The sequence below is a fragment of the Ips typographus genome, linkage group LG3 (assembly GCF_016097725.1).
Source record: "Ips typographus isolate SLU linkage group LG3, UJ_Ityp_2.0, whole genome shotgun sequence".
Classification (NCBI taxonomy): domain Eukaryota; kingdom Metazoa; phylum Arthropoda; class Insecta; order Coleoptera; family Curculionidae; genus Ips; species Ips typographus.
The window spans coordinates 22,107,491-22,130,514 of record NC_138424.1 but is presented as its reverse complement, the minus strand read 5'-3'; the positions used below and the strand labels follow the sequence as shown (position 1 = coordinate 22,130,514).

The 23,024-nt window shown below is 33.3% G+C and overlaps 1 protein-coding gene across 4 annotated transcripts in view; it reads right to left on the bottom strand.

Annotated features, from left to right (window-relative positions):
* Positions 1-23,024, bottom strand: part of LOC145725916 (uncharacterized) — a 276,687-nt gene that overhangs the window by 109,063 nt on the left and 144,600 nt on the right. The gene's annotated exons all lie outside the window — the stretch shown is intronic.

The following is a 23,024-nucleotide window of genomic DNA, read 5'->3' as shown; positions in this document are numbered from 1 at the left end:
AAGAGGAAAAATTCAAGTTTTGTATTATTTGACTATAATATTGTTTAATGATTTAAGTTGATTATCTCAAAACTACGAAGGCGTAGAAAGGCCACAGACGTTATTTTTCTTAAATTTTTACTTAAAACTCAGAAATTAATTAAATTCCGACTTCGAACTCGAAAAATTAGTTAAATTCCGACTTCGAACTCGGAAATTAGTTGCAATGTTGTCAAACTGACAAATTATACTATTTTGGTTCAAAGAGTGTTTTTGCAATGTTGACAAATTAACAAATTTTACTAATTAAGATCAAAGAGTGTTTGCAATGTTGCCAAACTGACTAATTTTACTAATTTGGGTTGAAGAGTATATGCAATGTTATCAAACTGACAAATTTTACAATTTTGGTTTGAAGAGTGTTTCCAATCTGTCCAAACTGACAAGTTCAATTAATTTCTTTAAAGTGTGTTTGCTTGCAATGTTGCCAAATTTACAAACTCTCCTAATTAAGATCGAAGACTTTTTGCAATGTTGCCTAACTGACAAAATTTGGTAATTTGGTTCAAAAGTGTCCTTGCAATGTTATCAAACTAACAAATTCTACAATTTTGGTTCGAAGAGTGTTTGTAATGTAACCAAACTGACAAGTCCGACTAATTTATTTGAAGTGTGTTTGCAATGTAGCCAAAGTTAACAAATTTTACTAATTTGCTTCGAAGAAGGTTTGCAATGTTGCCAAACTGAAAAATATTGTCTAATTTGGTTTGAAGAGCTTTTGCAATGTGACAATGTAAATTCTGTGTTCAAAGTCGGAATTTAACTAAAATCCGAGTTCGAAGTCGGGATTTAATCGAAATTTAGCTAAATTCCGAGTTTGAAGTCGGAATTTAAGAAAAAAAATGTTTGTGGCCCTTCTACGCCTTAGTACCAAACTCTCAAATATCGATAATAATAATAATACAATTAGTAAATAAATATAATAATAAATACAGGGTGGCGCAATAGTGTGACAAAGTCCCATATTGTTGTTGGTTTTGATTTTTCTAAAAAAACACATTATGTAAAAGTTGATCAGAATCATTTAGTTTACAACATAAAAATACTTTCGACTATACAGGGTGTTGCGTAAGTGAGGACCAAAAATGTTTTTTGTTTTTTTTAATAAAACACCCTGTATATTTTTGGATATTTGGATTCTTTGTAAAATTCTACATCCGAATCAGTTTTCATCTTTGCATAAAATGGCGGCGTTGCCAACTTGTTTAACAAAACAATCAAATTAGGGGCAAAACATTAATCTTTGTTATCGACAATAATTGTCTAATGACTCGTAATAAAGTAATGAAAATTGGCGTAAAGGAAGTCAAAACTGTAAGTAAAAGCTCAAATAGGCGTAGAAAACATTGCGCCATACAAGGTGTTGTGTACAGAGCGTCCAAGTTAGGAAATTTGAAAATCGGTTAATTCGATTTTTTTAAAGAGACATCTTAATGAAAATTAAAGAGAATTGACAGGAGAATAATATGCAACCCTTAAATACAGGGTGTTCCATTTAAAAAAATCGAATTAACCGATTTTAAAATTTCCTAATTTGGACGCTCTGTACAAAACACCTTGTATGCCGCAATGTTTTCTATGCCTATTTGAGCTTTTACTTACAGTTTTGACTTCCTTTAGGCCAATTTTCATTACATTATTACGAATCATTAGACAATTATTGCCGATAACAAAGATTAATGTTTTGCCCCTAATTTGATTGTTTTGTTAAACAAGTTGGCAACGCCGCCATTTTATGCAATGATGAAAACTGATTCGGATGTAGGATTTTACGAAGAATCCAAATATGCAAAAATATACAGGGTGTTTTATTAAAAAAAACAAAAAAACATTTTTGATCCTAACTTACGCAACACCCTGTATAGTCGAAAGTATTTTTATGTTGTAGACCAAATGATTCTGATCAACTTTTACATAAAGGTTTTTTTAGAAAAATCAAACCCAACAACAATATGGGACTTTGTCACACTATTGCGCCACCCTGTATGTGGAAGTGAAATATTTACAGTTGACACGACACCAAATGTCAATATTGTCAATGTCAAATACGTCATATAACCACAAACAACAGTTGCTAATTTGAAAGTTTTTATAAGAAATCTGAAAATTTCTTAATTTGCCCAACTCTTCTTTAAACCAAATTAGTAGAATTTGTCAGTTTTGCAACATTGCAACTAAATTCCTAGTTTGAAGTCGGAATTTAACTAGTTTTCGAGTTTAAAGTCGGAATGTAAGGAAAATAATGCCTGTGGTCCTTTCACGACTTCGTATATTCACAATTTTTAATAAAAACTCTATTTTTATAAAATTGTGAAAAAAGAACGCTTTTTTTGAATGTGATTTAGTGTAAAAAATTTTACTTTTTTGCACTACCTGTGTTATATTTGCTCTGCATTTGTTCGATTTTATAAAAAATATTGTATGCAACCCATGCAAAAAGTTCTTTTTTGCACTTACGTGTTGTTTTAAAGTCGACCAAAGATGTACTTTTTGCACTTGTTGCATAAATAACTAACTAATATTAACTGTTAATAAAAATTGAAAGTTTTAATTGGTATACTTATTGCACAAATAATTGGCCGCATTTTACTTTCAAAAACGTTATTACAAATTCCGATGGTAATCTGGAAACAACGTAACTTAATAACTAATTAAAAGTCGACATGTTGACCGCAACTTATCAATTTTAAGGTAGTACTGCGTTATTTTTGGCACCGTTTCAAATCGGTGCGTCACACCTCTATTCAACTATGCACTTTTTGAAAAAACGATAATTTACAAACTTAAAATTAGAAACGAGTTGCAATAAAACGGGATAATATTAGATCCGCGATATTTCTGTTGGAAGTTGATTTGAAAAACTGATATTAATGTTGTTTTTCTATTAATACAACATAAATTTCGATGCGGAATGAATTATTTTTGCGTCCGCGTATATTAAGCGTGCCTATTTTGTTCTACATGTTAGTTTTAATTTTTTTTTTCTTAAATATATTACAAACTAGCGTAATAATGCATTAAAATTACAGAAATCTACTAGTTTTGAAACCAAATGATCTGAAGAGATTGTGATTAATGATTTGCCGTTTAATACTGTGATTTCATGTAAGCAAAAAAAAATCAAATTTCTGTTATTTTTTACCACTTTATTTTGCAAGTTTGGCAACATTTCTGGAGCTTTTGCCGCATTTTTAAAATCTTTTCAACAATATCTCGAGACGTTTTTGTCTATTTTCCAATTATTAACGTCCCGTGTCAAGAAATATCGACTTATTCGAAAAAGACGAAATTTCAGTACTTAATCGAGTGTAATTTCAATTAAAACATGCAAGGTGTTCAGAGACAGTGACACTGTAATTTGAAACGTTTCCTTTTCCTACACTCTTTCATTGGCTTTGACCACTCTGTATGGTTATATACAGGGTGTCTAAAAAGTCCGGAATATTGCAAATATCTCGAAAACTGCTGATTTTATTTTTCTCAAAATTTGCGTCTTGTTATAGTAAATAACAGCGCATGACGTGAGGGTGAAATGAGGTTCGCAAGTATACAGGGTCAGTCACAAAGTATACCAACTTTCTTAATTCAAACCTAACACACTGTATATTACTTCAGATTTTAAGAGTACTTATAAAGGCCAATTCAACGATATACGATTTTTTCTTTTTTTTTTTTTGATTTTTTTTTTGTACCTACCTATAACAATGATAGGTGTAACAATGACAGCTAACGTCAATATAATGTTAAATTAATTGGCAAATTTTCCTATTACTTAAAATGGTGTTTTTGAGTGAGAAGGAAAAGACTGACATCTTAAGTATGGTGGGATATGGCGACCGTAAGAGAACGCAGCAGGAAGTATGTGATTGGTTTAATCAGCGTTACCCAAATCGTGTTGCAATAACTCAATCTTGTGTAAGCAAATTAAGAAAAAATAAAAAAAAATACTAAGAATAAAGTAGCAATACTGTAGATCGTTGAATTGGCCTTTATGAGTACTCTTAAAATCTGAAGTAATATACAGTGTGTTAGGTTTGAATTAAGAAAGTTGGTATACTTTGTGACTGACCCTGTATACTTGCGAACCTCATTTCACCCTCACGTCATGCGCTGTTATTTACTTTAACAAGACGCAAATTTTGAGAAAAATAAAATCAGCAGTTTTCGAGATATTTGCAATATTCCAGACTTTTTAGACACCCTGTATATTAAAAAAAATTACATTTTTTTAAAAAATGTTGCTTAACACTTTTTTTGTCATTTAAATCGGTGTTAGCACAACATGATATGAGTGTGAAAGGGGTGAAAAGCGTGACTGCCCGTTTACAAACACAAACAGTTTTTTTCCATCGACAAACTGGGTAAAAAGCTTAATTGAATCGTGAGGGGGCTATTCACACCCCCTTCTAAAATTCCACCTACAATTTCAGAGACGAAATTCCAAATTTAATGGGCCACAACTCACGGTGTTACGTAATCTAACGGGGCGCTTTAACCCTCTTTATTTCGAGCAGTGAGATAGAAATTTCATATTTGCACGCGTGATTTACGAACGAAAATTCAATTTGTAACCCCGATTACTACTGCTACTAGTACTATAGGTAAAAGACGAATTAAACGAGCTCGTTTTCATAATCATTGAATGGCTAAAGGCGAGTTAATAAACAACTGAACTGTCTCAACAATCACGAAATCTACGACAAAAGAAACTTGGAAAGTTGCTAAAGTCACGCCAACAATATAAACACGCCCTGTGTGTGTGTGTGTGTTGAAAAACCCCCGTTAAATAGGGCCATAAAAGTTGGGGTGTTCTTCGTACTGAAAAGTTGGTAGTATACTTCCAACCTGTCGTTTTATATTATACAGTGTGATTCATGACCGTGGATATTTTTACGAATTTTTTTGTACGTTTAATTCTCAGTAATTTACCAAAAATATTAGAAACTAAATAATACCATCATCAAGTATTTTTAAGCGCTTAAGAAGCGGCCTAAAGAACTTACAAAGTTTTCATCCATATCTCCGAAACTGCTGACGATAGATTTTTTCTAATTACGTCATTGTGTTCTACGAAAAAGAGTGCCTAATAATGTCTTATTTTCAAAACTCCCTTTGGCTTTATTAAAGAGCTGTATCTCTGTATCTGTAGAGAGGGGAGGGTAAGTGTAGACCCACAGCACTTAGGCCACATGTGACCCATTGTACACCCTCCCGAGTTGTCCTCCTAGGTCACCGTCCAACCTGCCTTTCTCAGGAAGGTGGACAGGACACTAGGGGACATCTCTTTTATGTCGGCAGGTGTAGGCCAAGACTCCCCGAACACACACTCTCTTATTGACGATAACTCCGGACACTCGCATAAGACAGTTTCATCTTCCTGTTCACACATCTTGCATAGAGGTGTGTGTCCACTAGCCCCATAAAATGGAGGTGTTTCCTTAGTTGACAGTGGCCAGTCAGAAATCCTACTGTTAAACGTAGGTTTTTAAGGTGTAGGTGATTAATTAGGGTATCCAGAACTATGTTCCAAAGAAGGGGTGATAAGACCCCCCCTTGTGGACATCCCTTCATGACCAGTCCTCTCACTGTGATGTCTTCTACATTGATACTTATTGCTCTACTGGAGAGCATCTTAAGTCCATTCTCCTACTACATTCCTGGAGTTAAGTTGCTGGGTAATTTTCGGAACGATTGTTTAATCATACGCTCCCTCGATATCTATGAATATACCCAGGGTGGATTCTTTATTGTCCAATGATCTTTCGATTCTGCCAACCACTTGGTGAAAGGCCGAATCAGTGGACCTACCCGGAGTATATGCATGCTGATTTGGGTAAAGTGGGTTGTGAACCAGCACCTCATCTCTTATAGGTATACCGCTCGCAAAGCCTCTCCATTGTTCTTAAGAAGAACGATGTGAGACTAATTGGTCGGAGTGCTTTTGGTAAGGTGTAATCCATCCTACCTGGTTTGGGTATCAATACCACTCGTACTTCTCTCCACTTACTGGGAATATACCTCAGAGCTAAAGAGGCTCTGAATACTCCAACCAGATGCGGCATAAGAATGTCCATGCACCATTGAAGTAGGGCTGCTCTTATACCGTCAGGTCCTGGTGACTTGAAGGGGGAAAAGCCGGATATGGCCCACCTTGTTTTGTCCTCATCAACTACCGCACTAGCAGCTTGCCAGTCGTATTGTGAAGGTGTTGCTGGTACTTCCGTCGTTCCAGGAAAGACAGAACCTGGGAAGTGAGTTTTCATAAGAATCTCAGCACTCTCCTGGAGGTTGGCGGCCTTGTCGCCATTTTTCCTCGTCAGGATGCCGATATTCTTGTGGTGGTTATTTAGGAGTGCTTTCTGTAGCCTAGAGATTTGTGGGAAGTCTTCGACTGCCTCACAATAGACTCTGCAGGCTACTCTTTGCTTTTGTCGGCAGACTTTTTTGTTTTGTTCGTTTTGCCTTGTTAAAGGTCGTTCTCGCTGTCTTCCTGAGGGTTCCAGCAATTGTTTAAAATGCAGCCTCTTTCGGAAAAATGAGAAAGATAATTTAATTTGGAAACCGGAAATACTTTTCACATACAATTCTCTAAAACTTTCCCCATTTAACCGACCTTGTAGCTCTTACGGTAACCGAGATCCCGATACATGTAGAATTTCAGACACACTGTACTACTGATTTTATTGAATTTTAGGAGTTTTTCGTAGATTCAAACTGGTTGTTAAGTTATTGTAGTCGTAATAGAAATATGCATTTCCTATTCAGTTTCTTCAATTTTAAGACTTTATACGTAAAGTATTGGCTATACGGCAAGCTGTATTGCAAAGGTACTACATTATGTCAAATAAATAATAATAACGGTTAACATTTTTTAATAAAATTCAAGTTCGTGCCAACACCTGTCTCGTATTTCTTACCCGATCCAATCAGAATTGAGAACGAAAACTTAATTTTAATTCCGCCGAACGTATAAATAGTCGTCGGAAATAATGTTGCGTTGGCTTAAAGCCCGTCGCTTCGAGAGTTAATTATTTAAATTGGTATTAATTGCCGATTTAACTTTTGATGTTTTGTTGTAACGTCGACACTAATGTTATGCGACAATTTATGTTCATTGTAGTTCGCCAAAATCTCTGCAAACAAACATTATTATTTTTTTAATAATTTTTAATTAACAAGTACGAAAAGTGACACACAAATATCGGTAATCAAGTGGAAGCTAGTAAAAGTGTTAAAAGTTACTTGTTTGAGGCAATCCTAGTTCAACAAGCGATCAACCGAACGTTGACTGTATCTAAGAAACGAAAAACGATACAAATAGGTTTGAAGCAAACCTTTTATTAATAAGTAATATAGCGCGTTTAAAAATATAGGTACATTTTTCTTCAATAATTCCCTAAATGTTAATATGATTTATTTCAAACTTGTATCATTTCTAGTTTCCTAGATACAGCCAACGTCTCTCAGTTGATCGCCCGGTATAAAACGAGAAGAAAACACTGTGCATTTGAGACATATTTTTCTATCTCTTTACCTGCATCCTGCAGTTTTTTCGCTTGTTTCTCACAAACTGAAGTTTTTTTTTTGTAAAGCAGTTGTTGTTTTTGCACTAATTATATTATTACATTCTCTTCCAGAATGACAACATTGTACAGCTCAAATGGGCACGGCCCACAGTGGTCGATTTTTAAAAAATCTAGGCAATAATTAAAAGAGTTAAATACAGTTAAGGAATTTTTAATAAATGACACAATGGAATTTTTTAAGCAGGTTTTTAAAGAAATTAATATTCGCACAATATAATATACAGAGTATTTCATAAAGATAAATAGTTGGTAGTTAAAGTAAAGTGCTGAATGGTAATATTCGATTCAATGTGTCTAATGATTTCATTTTAAGGTCTTATATATCGTACATAATTCATTATTAATATCAAAAACATCTTTTTAATTAAAAAAAATACCTAATGATATTTTTATTCTTCATCAGAACTACTTAACTCTACAAACTTAGTATTCGTAGAATTATTTACTTTTGGAGTATCTAATAACTCAAAAGTTTCAGGAAGGAAACATTTTAATTTTTTAATAGGTAGTTTACGTAAACTCGAGATGCAAGGATCTGACGAAACCAGAAGGCGATTTATTATATCTCGTATGTTATCTTTTCTGGATGTTTTTCTGGAAAAATCCGCTCTATACTTGTTGATATCCTTGTTGCGTGCCTCTTGTGCTTCCTCGGATAATTGTCCTATTGGCAAGCAAAATGATTTAATAACTTCAAAGCCATGTATTAAAATTTTGTATATAGTTGGAGGCATGGCATACCAAGGATACAATGTCACAAAAAGTCTTGCAGTTGTTAACGCAAATTCCTTAAATCTATCTGTATTGATGTCAAATCCAGACGATAAAGTTTGCAATATTACATGAAATTTTGTAATTAATTGTTTGTCAATTTTGGTTATATTTGATACTACTTCTACATTTTCAAAGAACCTACAAGCTGTGTTACCATCATTGGAACTACCAAAACCGGGCTTAGGCTTATCAACAATAAGCCCTATCTGGTTGCGCAATTGCCCTTGAATACGCTTTTTGGTATCCAATACAATTTGTTTATCAATATCACTTCTAGCTTGCCATTTTTTAATATCCATTTTATAAGCTAAATGTAAGAGACATTCAAAAAACCGTATCCAAGCATGTAAAGTAGACAGGCCATACTTAAAGTTATCAGTATTTGCTGGTCGTAGAACAATATTGTCGATATTATTAAAGTCTTTAGAACAGGCTCCACAAATATAACATCTTTGAGTAGATTTGTTTGAAGTTAAAGAATTGCAAACTTTACCGTCAATCATTGTAAAATGTAGTTCAAAATTAACAGTTACATTTGAGTTATTAATGGTACAAGTAAATGGAACGATATTATTAATTTGACGGTCCACAAACTCTTTTTCTAGTTTAATTAGCTCTGCTGTTTCGTGAATGAACTGTAATTTTAAAGGACGACAAAAACGAGGCGATGATGTTCTTACATTTTGCCAAATTATTTGATTATTTTTATTGGTTTCTGTACGATATATAAGCCTTATGGGTACTAATGATGTCAATACTATACTAGAGTCAGAACTACCGGTTTTGTCAAATTTTTGTTTGTACTCCGATTGACCTGAAAAACCGTCTAGGCCCCATTTACATATTAAAACTAAATTTACGTTTGAGCAGGAGTTTAAACTATCAATAACTTCTTCTTGTAACTGAAGCAATCTTTTGCAAGTATGATTCAGCATTGACTGCATTGGAACTTCGGCTACAGTATCCGAAGGGACAATTATTGAGTTAGGGTAACATCGCTTGTTTGCTTTAAGGATTTCATCATAGGAAGGATAAATATGACAGTTTTTTTCTTTGACTTGACGCCTGATTAAATTGTATTGACTCTTGCTTAATTTTGCTTCTATTAGAAGAGAAAGTGCCTCATCAGCACTCAATTTAGTATAAGTTGTTGTTTGATTTTTTAAGGCGTTGCAATACTCGTGAGCTTTTGATGGTGTATTGGTAATGTCTTTGAGTATTTTTGCAGCTTGATTGTTTCCTTCGGCACGAAAATTCATTTGCGTTGCATAGGCGAGTTCTACTGCACTAAATGTATTTCGCAAATTACTAGTTTTCATTCTTTTGGAACGATCACTGCTATCTTCAAAAGATACTTTAGGTCGACCTTTATTGCTTGATTTTCGTTTGACTTGATTGCTTCTTTTGAAAAATTTCATTTGCAAACTCAACCATTTTGCATGTGTTTGTATGAATCTGTCTTTAGATCGACACGAAACCATCCATTTTTTTAAAAAATCTGATTTAAATCTTGATAAATTGCTTTTTTCGTTCTTGCTGAGTTGCTCATTTTTCGTCAGTTCTAAAATTTTATTTTCTAAAGTAGTGAATCTACTATTAATACTTTTATCGGAAAAACTCTGAATCATGTCAAAAAGGTCCTGGTAACTAATAATAAAAAAGTTTTCGTCCACATCTGTAAGCAGAACAAAATATAGGTAAGTATAGCATTTTGAACTTTTGAAGCGTCAGTAAAAAATTAACCCCGTATTTTAGACTTATGTGCAAATATGAGCAAGGTTTCTGTTTAGCATTAGTTTATTAAGTAAGTTTCTTCAACAAAACACTAAACAAACCCATAGGATATTTTGAGGAACATAAAAAAAAACATTCAAAATTTTGTCTCTTAATAGTGACGTAAAAACGCATTTCCATTTTGAGTATATTAATATTTAAAAGTAAACTTTTGATCAAACATTTTTATGTGAAAAACTTACTACTTACCCCTACAATTAGGATCCATTTTAAAACAAAAATGAAACTTGTCTTCTACTATGTTATAACAACAAAACCTTCGTAACGCATCCAAAAAAACTTACTAGAAAAAAAATAATGTATTTGAGTTTGACAAATCACTGTCAAACAATAATAAAAGAATGTGACATTCTATCATAGCCAACTTGTTCTTTGAAAACATTGTTTGACATTTGAATGACTTTTAGCCAAATATATAAAACTTCAAGTATTTCTTTTATGCCAATGAAATTAAAAAAACTACCAGTGTGCGGCCGTACGGTACAATATCCATAAGTCGTACTGTTAAATTTTTTTATAATTTTGAATTTTGAATTTTTTTATATTTGAGAATTTTGAATAACGTTTCAAACTTAAAAATCTGAGTACTTTGTAAAAACATGTAGCTGTATCTCTAATCCAACAGCAAAGACGATTAAAATCAGGATTTCGTACAGTTCGATTAGCTCCGGAGACAACCATTTCAAGCACAATAGAATACGCTACTAAAAATCAAAATGGTTCTCCGAGGAGTTCGGAACATTAGAGGAAATTTCTCGAAGGGTCTATAAAAAGTGTACGGGAAATAAATTATTTCTCGGCAAAAGCGTCGGAGTATTGAATGCCCGAAAGCTGAGAAAGGTGTATATTGTATAATTCGGTTGTCGGGAGTTTAAACTGGTTTTGCTCAATTGCGGGAAAGAGGGGGGAAAGTGTTAAGAAATTGCGGATTTGCTAATTCGAAAGTTTTGCAGTTGCTCATCTTCAGGTTAGCAAATTTGCCTTTGTTAATTCTGCAACATTTTACCAATGTAAGAAGAGAGTAGAAATTTTCAAATTGACACCTGAAAGCGTATTCTTGAAACGAAGGAAACGAGTTATCATATTGTTATATCAACAACAAGTTTTATTTATCTCATATATTTAGAAGGAAGTGTATTAGCAGATGCAAATACCGGCCCAAAAGCCTTTCAAATGAGGTTAATATATTAGATTTGTAACATGATAAAAATAATAAGTGCTTTATCATTAGCACTTATCTTTTGTGCATTTGAAGGTATGAGGCCACTGTTTCTTCAATTCTCTTGTATATCTCATAAACAAACAGATAGACACCAATAATGGCCAACAAGTTTTCCCATTTGTATAGAAACATCTCGGCAAGTTCCTTTATATACGATATTCCAAATATAATAATACAGCGGCAAACACACAACATAATAGATAATACTGACGTAGACCTGAATTTCTGCAGAATCATTTCCCTATTCTGAATTGCCCTAAGTGTAATACGAACAGACAATACGCTACCGGTTTCTCTCCTATCTGGTTTTGTTTTGCCCAACTGTTTCGAAACGTTGCGGCTGCCTGAAACTTTCAATAATATGCAAAGGGAGTTCTTCCGTTTCACAACTGGTGGTCCTTTGTTCAATTATGTGGACGCATAAAAGGGAAGTGTAAGAATAATTATTTTACAGAGTGTCCCAATTGATGACTTTACGGAATACTCTTTGTCAGAAATTTAGCTTGCATTTTGGAAAATTTGTATTGGGCAGAACTAACTGCTGCAAATGCACTGTTTGTGGTTTCACTATTTTATTATTTCTAATATTTTAAAACAAAAGAGGTTTAAATTAATGTTTTGTGCTGTACTCTATTGAACGGTTAATGTTAAGTTTCGGGAGTTCGATCATCGATGTCTTGCAACAAATTTTGCTGTCCCATTCTTTTTGAAGAGCAGTTTATTTCGCATTAAAAATCATTATAAAAAGTGTCGTTTTTTATATCTTAACGAAATAAAAACAATATCTACAATCCACATCTATGTTATAGTAATAAGTATTGCGTTTAACGATCAAATAAAAACCTAATTGGGGCGAGTATAACACACGTGGCGCCAAGAATTACTCTCCCATCTACCCCCACGACTATGATATATGATCCAATGTAAGTGCAAATGTAATACACATCGGGTTGTATCTTTACGCGCAAGGAATTTTATTGGGCACGTTATGGATTGCCCCTATAATTGGAGCTCTCCTACCTTGGGGCTAATGCTATCAACTGAAAAATTTATCGCTATGAGCTTCCAGAACGATAAAACACCGTTCGGAGGGGCGGAAAAGGGGTAGAACGGTGCACGTAAACTCCATATCGTGATTAGTTCAATTGTTTCAGTGACATATCGAACTTAGTTTCGGTCTTTTAATATTAATGACAAAACTTGATTTTTTGGAAGCTGGATCTGTTGCACTGGGAATCAAACCTCACAGTTTAGCAGACGTTATGCAAAATTTATTTTTGCATTTTCAGGGTTTACATATTTTTACATATAACACTTAGAGAAAATGGTATTGAAATGGTTTCAGGTCCTACACAATGTACAAATTTGAAAATTTTGTGATATTGGCATTTTTGAATGTTTTCAGTAGCTCTTAGAGGCATCTGACACTTACATATCAGTTCTATAGACATCTGACAACTTTAGAAAATTTGAAGAAATTTTCAAGCAATTGTGGATGCCACTAGTAATTTTAGAAAATTCTTGGAAGGTTTAGGACCCATGTAGAGACAATTTCTAGAAGGTTTTCAGTTGTTATTAGAGACTTATGACACTTACATATCAATTCTATAGGCCTCTGACAATTTTGGAAAATTTGTAGAAATTTTCAAGCACTTGTGGATGCCACTAGTAATTTTAGAAAATTCTTGATAGGTTTAGGACCCATGTAGAGACAATTTCTAGAAGGTTTTCAGTCGTTTTTAGAGGCTTCTGACACTTACATATCAATTCTATAGGCCTATGACAATTTTGGAAAATTTGTAGAAATTTTCAAGCACTTGTGGATGCCACTAGTAATTTTAGAAAATTCTTGATAGGTTTAGGACCCATGTAGAGACAATTTCTAGAAGGTTTTCAGTCGTTTTTAGAGGCTTCTGACACTTACATATCAATTCTATAGGCCTATGACAATTTTGGAAAATTTGTAGAAATTTTCAAGCACTTGTGGATGCCACTAGTAATTTTAGAAAATTCTTGATAGGTTTAGGACCCATGTAGAGACAATTTCTAGAAGGTTTTCAGTCGTTTTTAGAGGCTTCTGACACTTACATATCAATTCTATAGGCCTATGACAATTTTGGAAAATTTGTAGAAATTTTCAAGCACTTGTGGATGCCACTAGTAATTTTAGAAAATTCTTGATAGGTTTAGGACCCATGTAGAGACAATTTCTAGAAGGTTTTCAGTCGTTTTTAGAGGCTTCTGACACTTACATATCAATTCTATAGGCCTATGACAATTTTGGAAAATTTGTAGAAATTTTCAAGCACTTGTGGATGCCACTAGTAATTTTAGAAAATTCTTGGAAGATTTAGGACCCATGTAGAGACAATTTCTAGAAGGTTTTCAGTTGTTTTTAGAGGCTTCTGACACTTACATATCAATTCTATAGGCCTATGACAATTTTGGAAAATTTGTAGAAATTTTCAAGCACTTGTGGATGCCACTAGTAATTTTAGAAAATTCTTGGAAGGTTTAGGACCCATGTAGAGACAATTTCTAGAAGGTTTTCAGTCGTTTTTAGAGGCTTCTGACACTTACATATCAATTCTATAGGCCTCTGACAATTTTGGAAAATTTGTAGAAATTTTCAAGCACTTGTGGATGCCACTAGTAATTTTAGAAAATTCTTGATAGATTTAGGACCCATGTAGAGACAATTTCTAGAAGGTTTTCAGTCGTTTTTAGAGGCTTCTGACACTTACATATCAGTTCTATATGCCTCTGACAACTTTGGAAAATTTATAGAAATTTTAAACCACTTGTGGATTCTACTAGTAATTTTAGAAAATTCTTGATAGGTTTAGGACCCATGTAGAGAATTTCTAGAAGGTTTTCAGTTGTTTTTAAAGGCTTCTGACACTTACATATCAGTTCTATATGCCTCTGACAACTTTGGAAAATTTGTAGAAATTTTCAAGCACTTGTGGATGCCACTAGTAATTTTAGAAAATTCTTGGAAGGTTTAGGACCCATGTAGAGACAATTTCTAGAAGGTTTTCAGTTGTTATTAGAGACTTATGACACTTACATATCAATTCTATAGGCCTCAGACAATTTTGGAAAATTTATAGAAATTTTAAACCACTTGTGGATTCTACTAGTAATTTTAGAAAATTCTTGATAGGTTTAGGACCCATGTAGAGACAATTTCTAGAAGGTTTTCAGTTGTTATTAGAGACTTATGACACTTACATATCAATTCTATAGGCCTCTGACAATTTTGGAAAATTTGTAGAAATTTTCAAGCACTTGTGGATGCCACTAGTAATTTTAGAAAATTCTTGATAGGTTTAGGACCCATGTAGAGACAATTTCTAGAAGGTTTTCAGTCGTTTTTAGAGGCTTCTGACACTTACATATCAATTCTATAGGCCTATGACAATTTTGGAAAATTTGTAGAAATTTTCAAGCACTTGTGGATGCCACTAGTAATTTTAGAAAATTCTTGATAGGTTTAGGACCCATGTAGAGACAATTTCTAGAAGGTTTTCAGTCGTTTTTAGAGGCTTCTGACACTTACATATCAATTCTATAGGCCTATGACAATTTTGGAAAATTTGTAGAAATTTTCAAGCACTTGTGGATGCCACTAGTAATTTTAGAAAATTCTTGGAAGATTTAGGACCCATGTAGAGACAATTTCTAGAAGGTTTTCAGTTGTTTTTAGAGGCTTCTGACACTTACATATCAATTCTATAGGCCTATGACAATTTTGGAAAATTTGTAGAAATTTTCAAGCACTTGTGGATGCCACTAGTAATTTTAGAAAATTCTTGGAAGGTTTAGGACCCATGTAGAGACAATTTCTAGAAGGTTTTCAGTCGTTTTTAGAGGCTTCTGACACTTACATATCAATTCTATAGGCCTCTGACAATTTTGGAAAATTTGTAGAAATTTTCAAGCACTTGTGGATGCCACTAGTAATTTTAGAAAATTCTTGATAGATTTAGGACCCATGTAGAGACAATTTCTAGAAGGTTTTCAGTCGTTTTTAGAGGCTTCTGACACTTACATATCAGTTCTATATGCCTCTGACAACTTTGGAAAATTTATAGAAATTTTAAACCACTTGTGGATTCTACTAGTAATTTTAGAAAATTCTTGATAGGTTTAGGACCCATGTAGAGAATTTCTAGAAGGTTTTCAGTTGTTATTAGAGACTTATGACACTTACATATCAATTCTATAGGCCTATGACAATTTTGGAAAATTTGTAGAAATTTTCAAGCACTTGTGGATGCCACTAGTAATTTTAGAAAATTCTTGATAGGTTTAGGACCCATGTAGAGAATTTCTAGAAGGTTTTCAGTTGTTTTTAGAGGCTTCTGACACTTACATATCAATTCTATAAGCCTATGACAATTTTGGAAAATTTGTAGAAATTTTCAAGCACTTGTGGATGCCACTAGTAATTTTAGAAAATTCTTGATAGGTTTAGGACCCATGTAGAGACAATTTCTAGAAGGTTTTCAGTCGTTTTTAGAGGCTTCTGACACTTACAAATCAATTCTATAGGCCTATGACAATTTTGGAAAATTTGTAGAAATTTTCAAGCACTTGTGGATGCCACTAGTAATTTTAGAAAATTCTTGGAAGGTTTAGGACCCATGTAGAGACAATTTCTAGAAGGTTTTCAGTCGTTTTTAGAGGCTTCTGACACTTACATATCAATTCTATAGGCCTATGACAATTTTGGAAAATTTGTAGAAATTTTCAAGCACTTGTGGATGCCACTAGTAATTTTAGAAAATTCTTGGAAGGTTTAGGACCCATGTAGAGACAATTTCTAGAAGGTTTTCAGTTGTTATTAGAGACTTATGACACTTACATATCAATTCTATAGGCCTCAGACAATTTTGGAAAATTTATAGAAATTTTAAACCACTTGTGGATTCTACTAGTAATTTTAGAAAATTCTTGGAAGGTTTAGGACCCATGTAGAGACAATTTCTAGAAGGTTTTCAGTTGTTATTAGAGACTTCTGACACTTACATATCAATTCTATAGGCCTCTGACAATTTTGGAAAATTTGTAGAAATTTTCAAGCACTTGTGGATGCCACTAGTAATTTTAGAAAATTCTTGATAGGTTTAGGACCCATGTAGAGACAATTTCTAGAAGGTTTTCAGTCGTTTTTAGAGGCTTCTGACACTTACATATCAATTCTATAGGCCTATGACAATTTTGGAAAATTTGTAGAAATTTTCAAGCACTTGTGGATGCCACTAGTAATTTTAGAAAATTCTTGATAGGTTTAGGACCCATGTAGAGACAATTTCTAGAAGGTTTTCAGTCGTTTTTAGAGGCTTCTGACACTTACATATCAATTCTATAGGCCTATGACAATTTTGGAAAATTTGTAGAAATTTTCAAGCACTTGTGGATGCCACTAGTAATTTTAGAAAATTCTTGGAAGATTTAGGACCCATGTAGAGACAATTTCTAGAAGGTTTTCAGTTGTTTTTAGAGGCTTCTGACACTTACATATCAATTCTATAGGCCTATGACAATTTTGGAAAATTTGTAGAAATTTTCAAGCACTTGTGGATGCCACTAGTAATTTTAGAAAATTCTTGGAAGATTTAGGACCCATGTAGAGACAATTTCTAGAAGGTTTTCAGTTGTTATTAGAGACTTATGACACTTACATATCAATTCTATAGGCCTCTGACAATTTTGGAAAATTTGTAGAAATTTTCAAGCACTTGTGGATGCCACTAGTAATTTTAGAAAATTCTTGATAGGTTTAGGACCCATGTAGAGACAATTTCTAGAAGGTTTTCAGTCGTTTTTAGAGGCTTCTGACACTTACATATCAATTCTATAGGCCTATGACAATTTTGGAAAATTTGTAGAAATTTTCAAGCACTTGTGGATGCCACTAGTAATTTTAGAAAATTCTTGATAGGTTTAGGACCCATGTAGAGACAATTTCTAGAAGGTTTTCAGTCGTTTTTAGAGGCTTCTGACACTTACATATCAATTCTATAGGCCTATGACAATTTTGGAAAATTTGTAGAAATTTTCAAGCACTTGTGGATGCCACTAGTAATTTTAGAAAATTCTTGATAGGTTTAGGACCCATGTAGAGACAATTTCTAGAAGGTTTTCAGTCGTTTTTAGAGGCTTCTGACACTTACATATCAATTCTATAGGCCTATGACAATTTTGGAAAATTTGTAGAAATTTTCAAGCACTTGTGGATGCCACTAGTAATTTTAGAAAATTCTTGATAGGTTTAGGACCCATGTAGAGACAATTTCTAGAAGGTTTTCAGTCGTTTTTAGAGGCTTCTGACACTTACATATCAATTCTATAGGCCTATGACAATTTTGGAAAATTTGTAGAAATTTTCAAGCACTTGTGGATGCCACTAGTAATTTTAGAAAATTCTTGGAAGATTTAGGACCCATGTAGAGACAATTTCTAGAAGGTTTTCAGTTGTTTTTAGAGGCTTCTGACACTTACATATCAATTCTATAGGCCTATGACAATTTTGGAAAATTTGTAGAAATTTTCAAGCACTTGTGGATGCCACTAGTAATTTTAGAAAATTCTTGGAAGGTTTAGGACCCATGTAGAGACAATTTCTAGAAGGTTTTCAGTCGTTTTTAGAGGCTTCTGACACTTACATATCAATTCTATAGGCCTCTGACAATTTTGGAAAATTTGTAGAAATTTTCAAGCACTTGTGGATGCCACTAGTAATTTTAGAAAATTCTTGATAGATTTAGGACCCATGTAGAGACAATTTCTAGAAGGTTTTCAGTCGTTTTTAGAGGCTTCTGACACTTACATATCAGTTCTATATGCCTCTGACAACTTTGGAAAATTTATAGAAATTTTAAACCACTTGTGGATTCTACTAGTAATTTTAGAAAATTCTTGATAGGTTTAGGACCCATGTAGAGAATTTCTAGAAGGTTTTCAGTTGTTTTTAAAGGCTTCTGACACTTACATATCAGTTCTATATGCCTCTGACAACTTTGGAAAATTTGTAGAAATTTTCAAGCACTTGTGGATGCCACTAGTAATTTTAGAAAATTCTTGGAAGGTTTAGGACCCATGTAGAGACAATTTCTAGAAGGTTTTCAGTTGTTATTAGAGACTTATGACACTTACATATCAATTCTATAGGCCTCAGACAATTTTGGAAAATTTATAGAAATTTTAAACCACTTGTGGATTCTACTAGTAATTTTAGAAAATTCTTGATAGGTTTAGGACCCATGTAGAGACAATTTCTAGAAGGTTTTCAGTTGTTATTAGAGACTTATGACACTTACATATCAATTCTATAGGCCTCTGACAATTTTGGAAAATTTGTAGAAATTTTCAAGCACTTGTGGATGCCACTAGTAATTTTAGAAAATTCTTGATAGGTTTAGGACCCATGTAGAGACAATTTCTAGAAGGTTTTCAGTCGTTTTTAGAGGCTTCTGACACTTACATATCAATTCTATAGGCCTATGACAATTTTGGAAAATTTGTAGAAATTTTCAAGCACTTGTGGATGCCACTAGTAATTTTAGAAAATTCTTGATAGGTTTAGGACCCATGTAGAGACAATTTCTAGAAGGTTTTCAGTCGTTTTTAGAGGCTTCTGACACTTACATATCAATTCTATAGGCCTATGACAATTTTGGAAAATTTGTAGAAATTTTCAAGCACTTGTGGATGCCACTAGTAATTTTAGAAAATTCTTGGAAGATTTAGGACCCATGTAGAGACAATTTCTAGAAGGTTTTCAGTTGTTTTTAGAGGCTTCTGACACTTACATATCAATTCTATAGGCCTATGACAATTTTGGAAAATTTGTAGAAATTTTCAAGCACTTGTGGATGCCACTAGTAATTTTAGAAAATTCTTGGAAGGTTTAGGACCCATGTAGAGACAATTTCTAGAAGGTTTTCAGTCGTTTTTAGAGGCTTCTGACACTTACATATCAATTCTATAGGCCTCTGACAATTTTGGAAAATTTGTAGAAATTTTCAAGCACTTGTGGATGCCACTAGTAATTTTAGAAAATTCTTGATAGATTTAGGACCCATGTAGAGACAATTTCTAGAAGGTTTTCAGTCGTTTTTAGAGGCTTCTGACACTTACATATCAGTTCTATATGCCTCTGACAACTTTGGAAAATTTATAGAAATTTTAAACCACTTGTGGATTCTACTAGTAATTTTAGAAAATTCTTGATAGGTTTAGGACCCATGTAGAGAATTTCTAGAAGGTTTTCAGTTGTTATTAGAGACTTATGACACTTACATATCAATTCTATAGGCCTATGACAATTTTGGAAAATTTGTAGAAATTTTCAAGCACTTGTGGATGCCACTAGTAATTTTAGAAAATTCTTGATAGGTTTAGGACCCATGTAGAGAATTTCTAGAAGGTTTTCAGTTGTTTTTAGAGGCTTCTGACACTTACATATCAATTCTATAAGCCTATGACAATTTTGGAAAATTTGTAGAAATTTTCAAGCACTTGTGGATGCCACTAGTAATTTTAGAAAATTCTTGATAGGTTTAGGACCCATGTAGAGACAATTTCTAGAAGGTTTTCAGTCGTTTTTAGAGGCTTCTGACACTTACAAATCAATTCTATAGGCCTATGACAATTTTGGAAAATTTGTAGAAATTTTCAAGCACTTGTGGATGCCACTAGTAATTTTAGAAAATTCTTGGAAGGTTTAGGACCCATGTAGAGACAATTTCTAGAAGGTTTTCAGTCGTTTTTAGAGGCTTCTGACACTTACATATCAATTCTATAGGCCTATGACAATTTTGGAAAATTTGTAGAAATTTTCAAGCACTTGTGGATGCCACTAGTAATTTTAGAAAATTCTTGGAAGGTTTAGGACCCATGTAGAGACAATTTCTAGAAGGTTTTCAGTTGTTATTAGAGACTTATGACACTTACATATCAATTCTATAGGCCTCAGACAATTTTGGAAAATTTATAGAAATTTTAAACCACTTGTGGATTCTACTAGTAATTTTAGAAAATTCTTGGAAGGTTTAGGACCCATGTAGAGACAATTTCTAGAAGGTTTTCAGTTGTTATTAGAGACTTCTGACACTTACATATCAATTCTATAGGCCTCTGACAATTTTGGAAAATTTGTAGAAATTTTCAAGCACTTGTGGATGCCACTAGTAATTTTAGAAAATTCTTGATAGGTTTAGGACCCATGTAGAGACAATTTCTAGAAGGTTTTCAGTCGTTTTTAGAGGCTTCTGACACTTACATATCAATTCTATAGGCCTATGACAATTTTGGAAAATTTGTAGAAATTTTCAAGCACTTGTGGATGCCACTAGTAATTTTAGAAAATTCTTGATAGGTTTAGGACCCATGTAGAGACAATTTCTAGAAGGTTTTCAGTCGTTTTTAGAGGCTTCTGACACTTACATATCAATTCTATAGGCCTATGACAATTTTGGAAAATTTGTAGAAATTTTCAAGCACTTGTGGATGCCACTAGTAATTTTAGAAAATTCTTGGAAGATTTAGGACCCATGTAGAGACAATTTCTAGAAGGTTTTCAGTTGTTTTTAGAGGCTTCTGACACTTACATATCAATTCTATAGGCCTATGACAATTTTGGAAAATTTGTAGAAATTTTCAAGCACTTGTGGATGCCACTAGTAATTTTAGAAAATTCTTGGAAGGTTTAGGACCCATGTAGAGACAATTTCTAGAAGGTTTTCAGTCGTTTTTAGAGGCTTCTGACACTTACATATCAATTCTATAGGCCTCTGACAATTTTGGAAAATTTGTAGAAATTTTCAAGCACTTGTGGATGCCACTAGTAATTTTAGAAAATTCTTGATAGATTTAGGACCCATGTAGAGACAATTTCTAGAAGGTTTTCAGTCGTTTTTAGAGGCTTCTGACACTTACATATCAGTTCTATATGCCTCTGACAACTTTGGAAAATTTATAGAAATTTTAAACCACTTGTGGATTCTACTAGTAATTTTAGAAAATTCTTGATAGGTTTAGGACCCATGTAGAGAATTTCTAGAAGGTTTTCAGTTGTTTTTAAAGGCTTCTGACACTTACATATCAGTTCTATATGCCTCTGACAACTTTGGAAAATTTGTAGAAATTTTCAAGCACTTGTGGATGCCACTAGTAATTTTAGAAAATTCTTGGAAGATTTAGGACCCATGTAGAGACAATTTCTAGAAGGTTTTCAGTTGTTTTTAGAGGCTTCTGACACTTACATATCAATTCTATAGGCCTATGACAATTTTGGAAAATTTGTAGAAATTTTCAAGCACTTGTGGATGCCACTAGTAATTTTAGAAAATTCTTGGAAGGTTTAGGACCCATGTAGAGACAATTTCTAGAAGGTTTTCAGTCGTTTTTAGAGGCTTCTGACACTTACATATCAATTCTATAGGCCTCTGACAATTTTGGAAAATTTGTAGAAATTTTCAAGCACTTGTGGATGCCACTAGTAATTTTAGAAAATTCTTGATAGATTTAGGACCCATGTAGAGACAATTTCTAGAAGGTTTTCAGTCGTTTTTAGAGGCTTCTGACACTTACATATCAGTTCTATATGCCTCTGACAACTTTGGAAAATTTATAGAAATTTTAAACCACTTGTGGATTCTACTAGTAATTTTAGAAAATTCTTGATAGGTTTAGGACCCATGTAGAGAATTTCTAGAAGGTTTTCAGTTGTTTTTAAAGGCTTCTGACACTTACATATCAGTTCTATATGCCTCTGACAACTTTGGAAAATTTGTAGAAATTTTCAAGCACTTGTGGATGCCACTAGTAATTTTAGAAAATTCTTGGAAGGTTTAGGACCCATGTAGAGACAATTTCTAGAAGGTTTTCAGTTGTTATTAGAGACTTATGACACTTACATATCAATTCTATAGGCCTCAGACAATTTTGGAAAATTTATAGAAATTTTAAACCACTTGTGGATTCTACTAGTAATTTTAGAAAATTCTTGATAGGTTTAGGACCCATGTAGAGACAATTTCTAGAAGGTTTTCAGTTGTTATTAGAGACTTATGACACTTACATATCAATTCTATAGGCCTCAGACAATTTTGGAAAATTTGTAGAAATTTTCAAGCACTTGTGGATGCCACTAGTAATTTTAGAAAATTCTTGATAGGTTTAGGACCCATGTAGAGAATTTCTAGAAGGTTTTCAGTTGTTTTTAGAGGCTTCTGACACTTACATATCAATTCTATAAGCCTATGACAATTTTGGAAAATTTGTAGAAATTTTCAAGCACTTGTGGATGCCACTAGTAATTTTAGAAAATTCTTGATAGGTTTAGGACCCATGTAGAGACAATTTCTAGAAGGTTTTCAGTCGTTTTTAGAGGCTTCTGACACTTACATATCAATTCTATAGGCCTATGACAATTTTGGAAAATTTGTAGAAATTTTCAAGCACTTGTGGATGCCACTAGTAATTTTAGAAAATTCTTGGAAGGTTTAGGACCCATTTAGAGACAATTTCTAGAAGGTTTTCTGTGGTTTTTAGAGGCTTCCGACACTTACATATTAGTTTCCCTAATATTTAGAGGA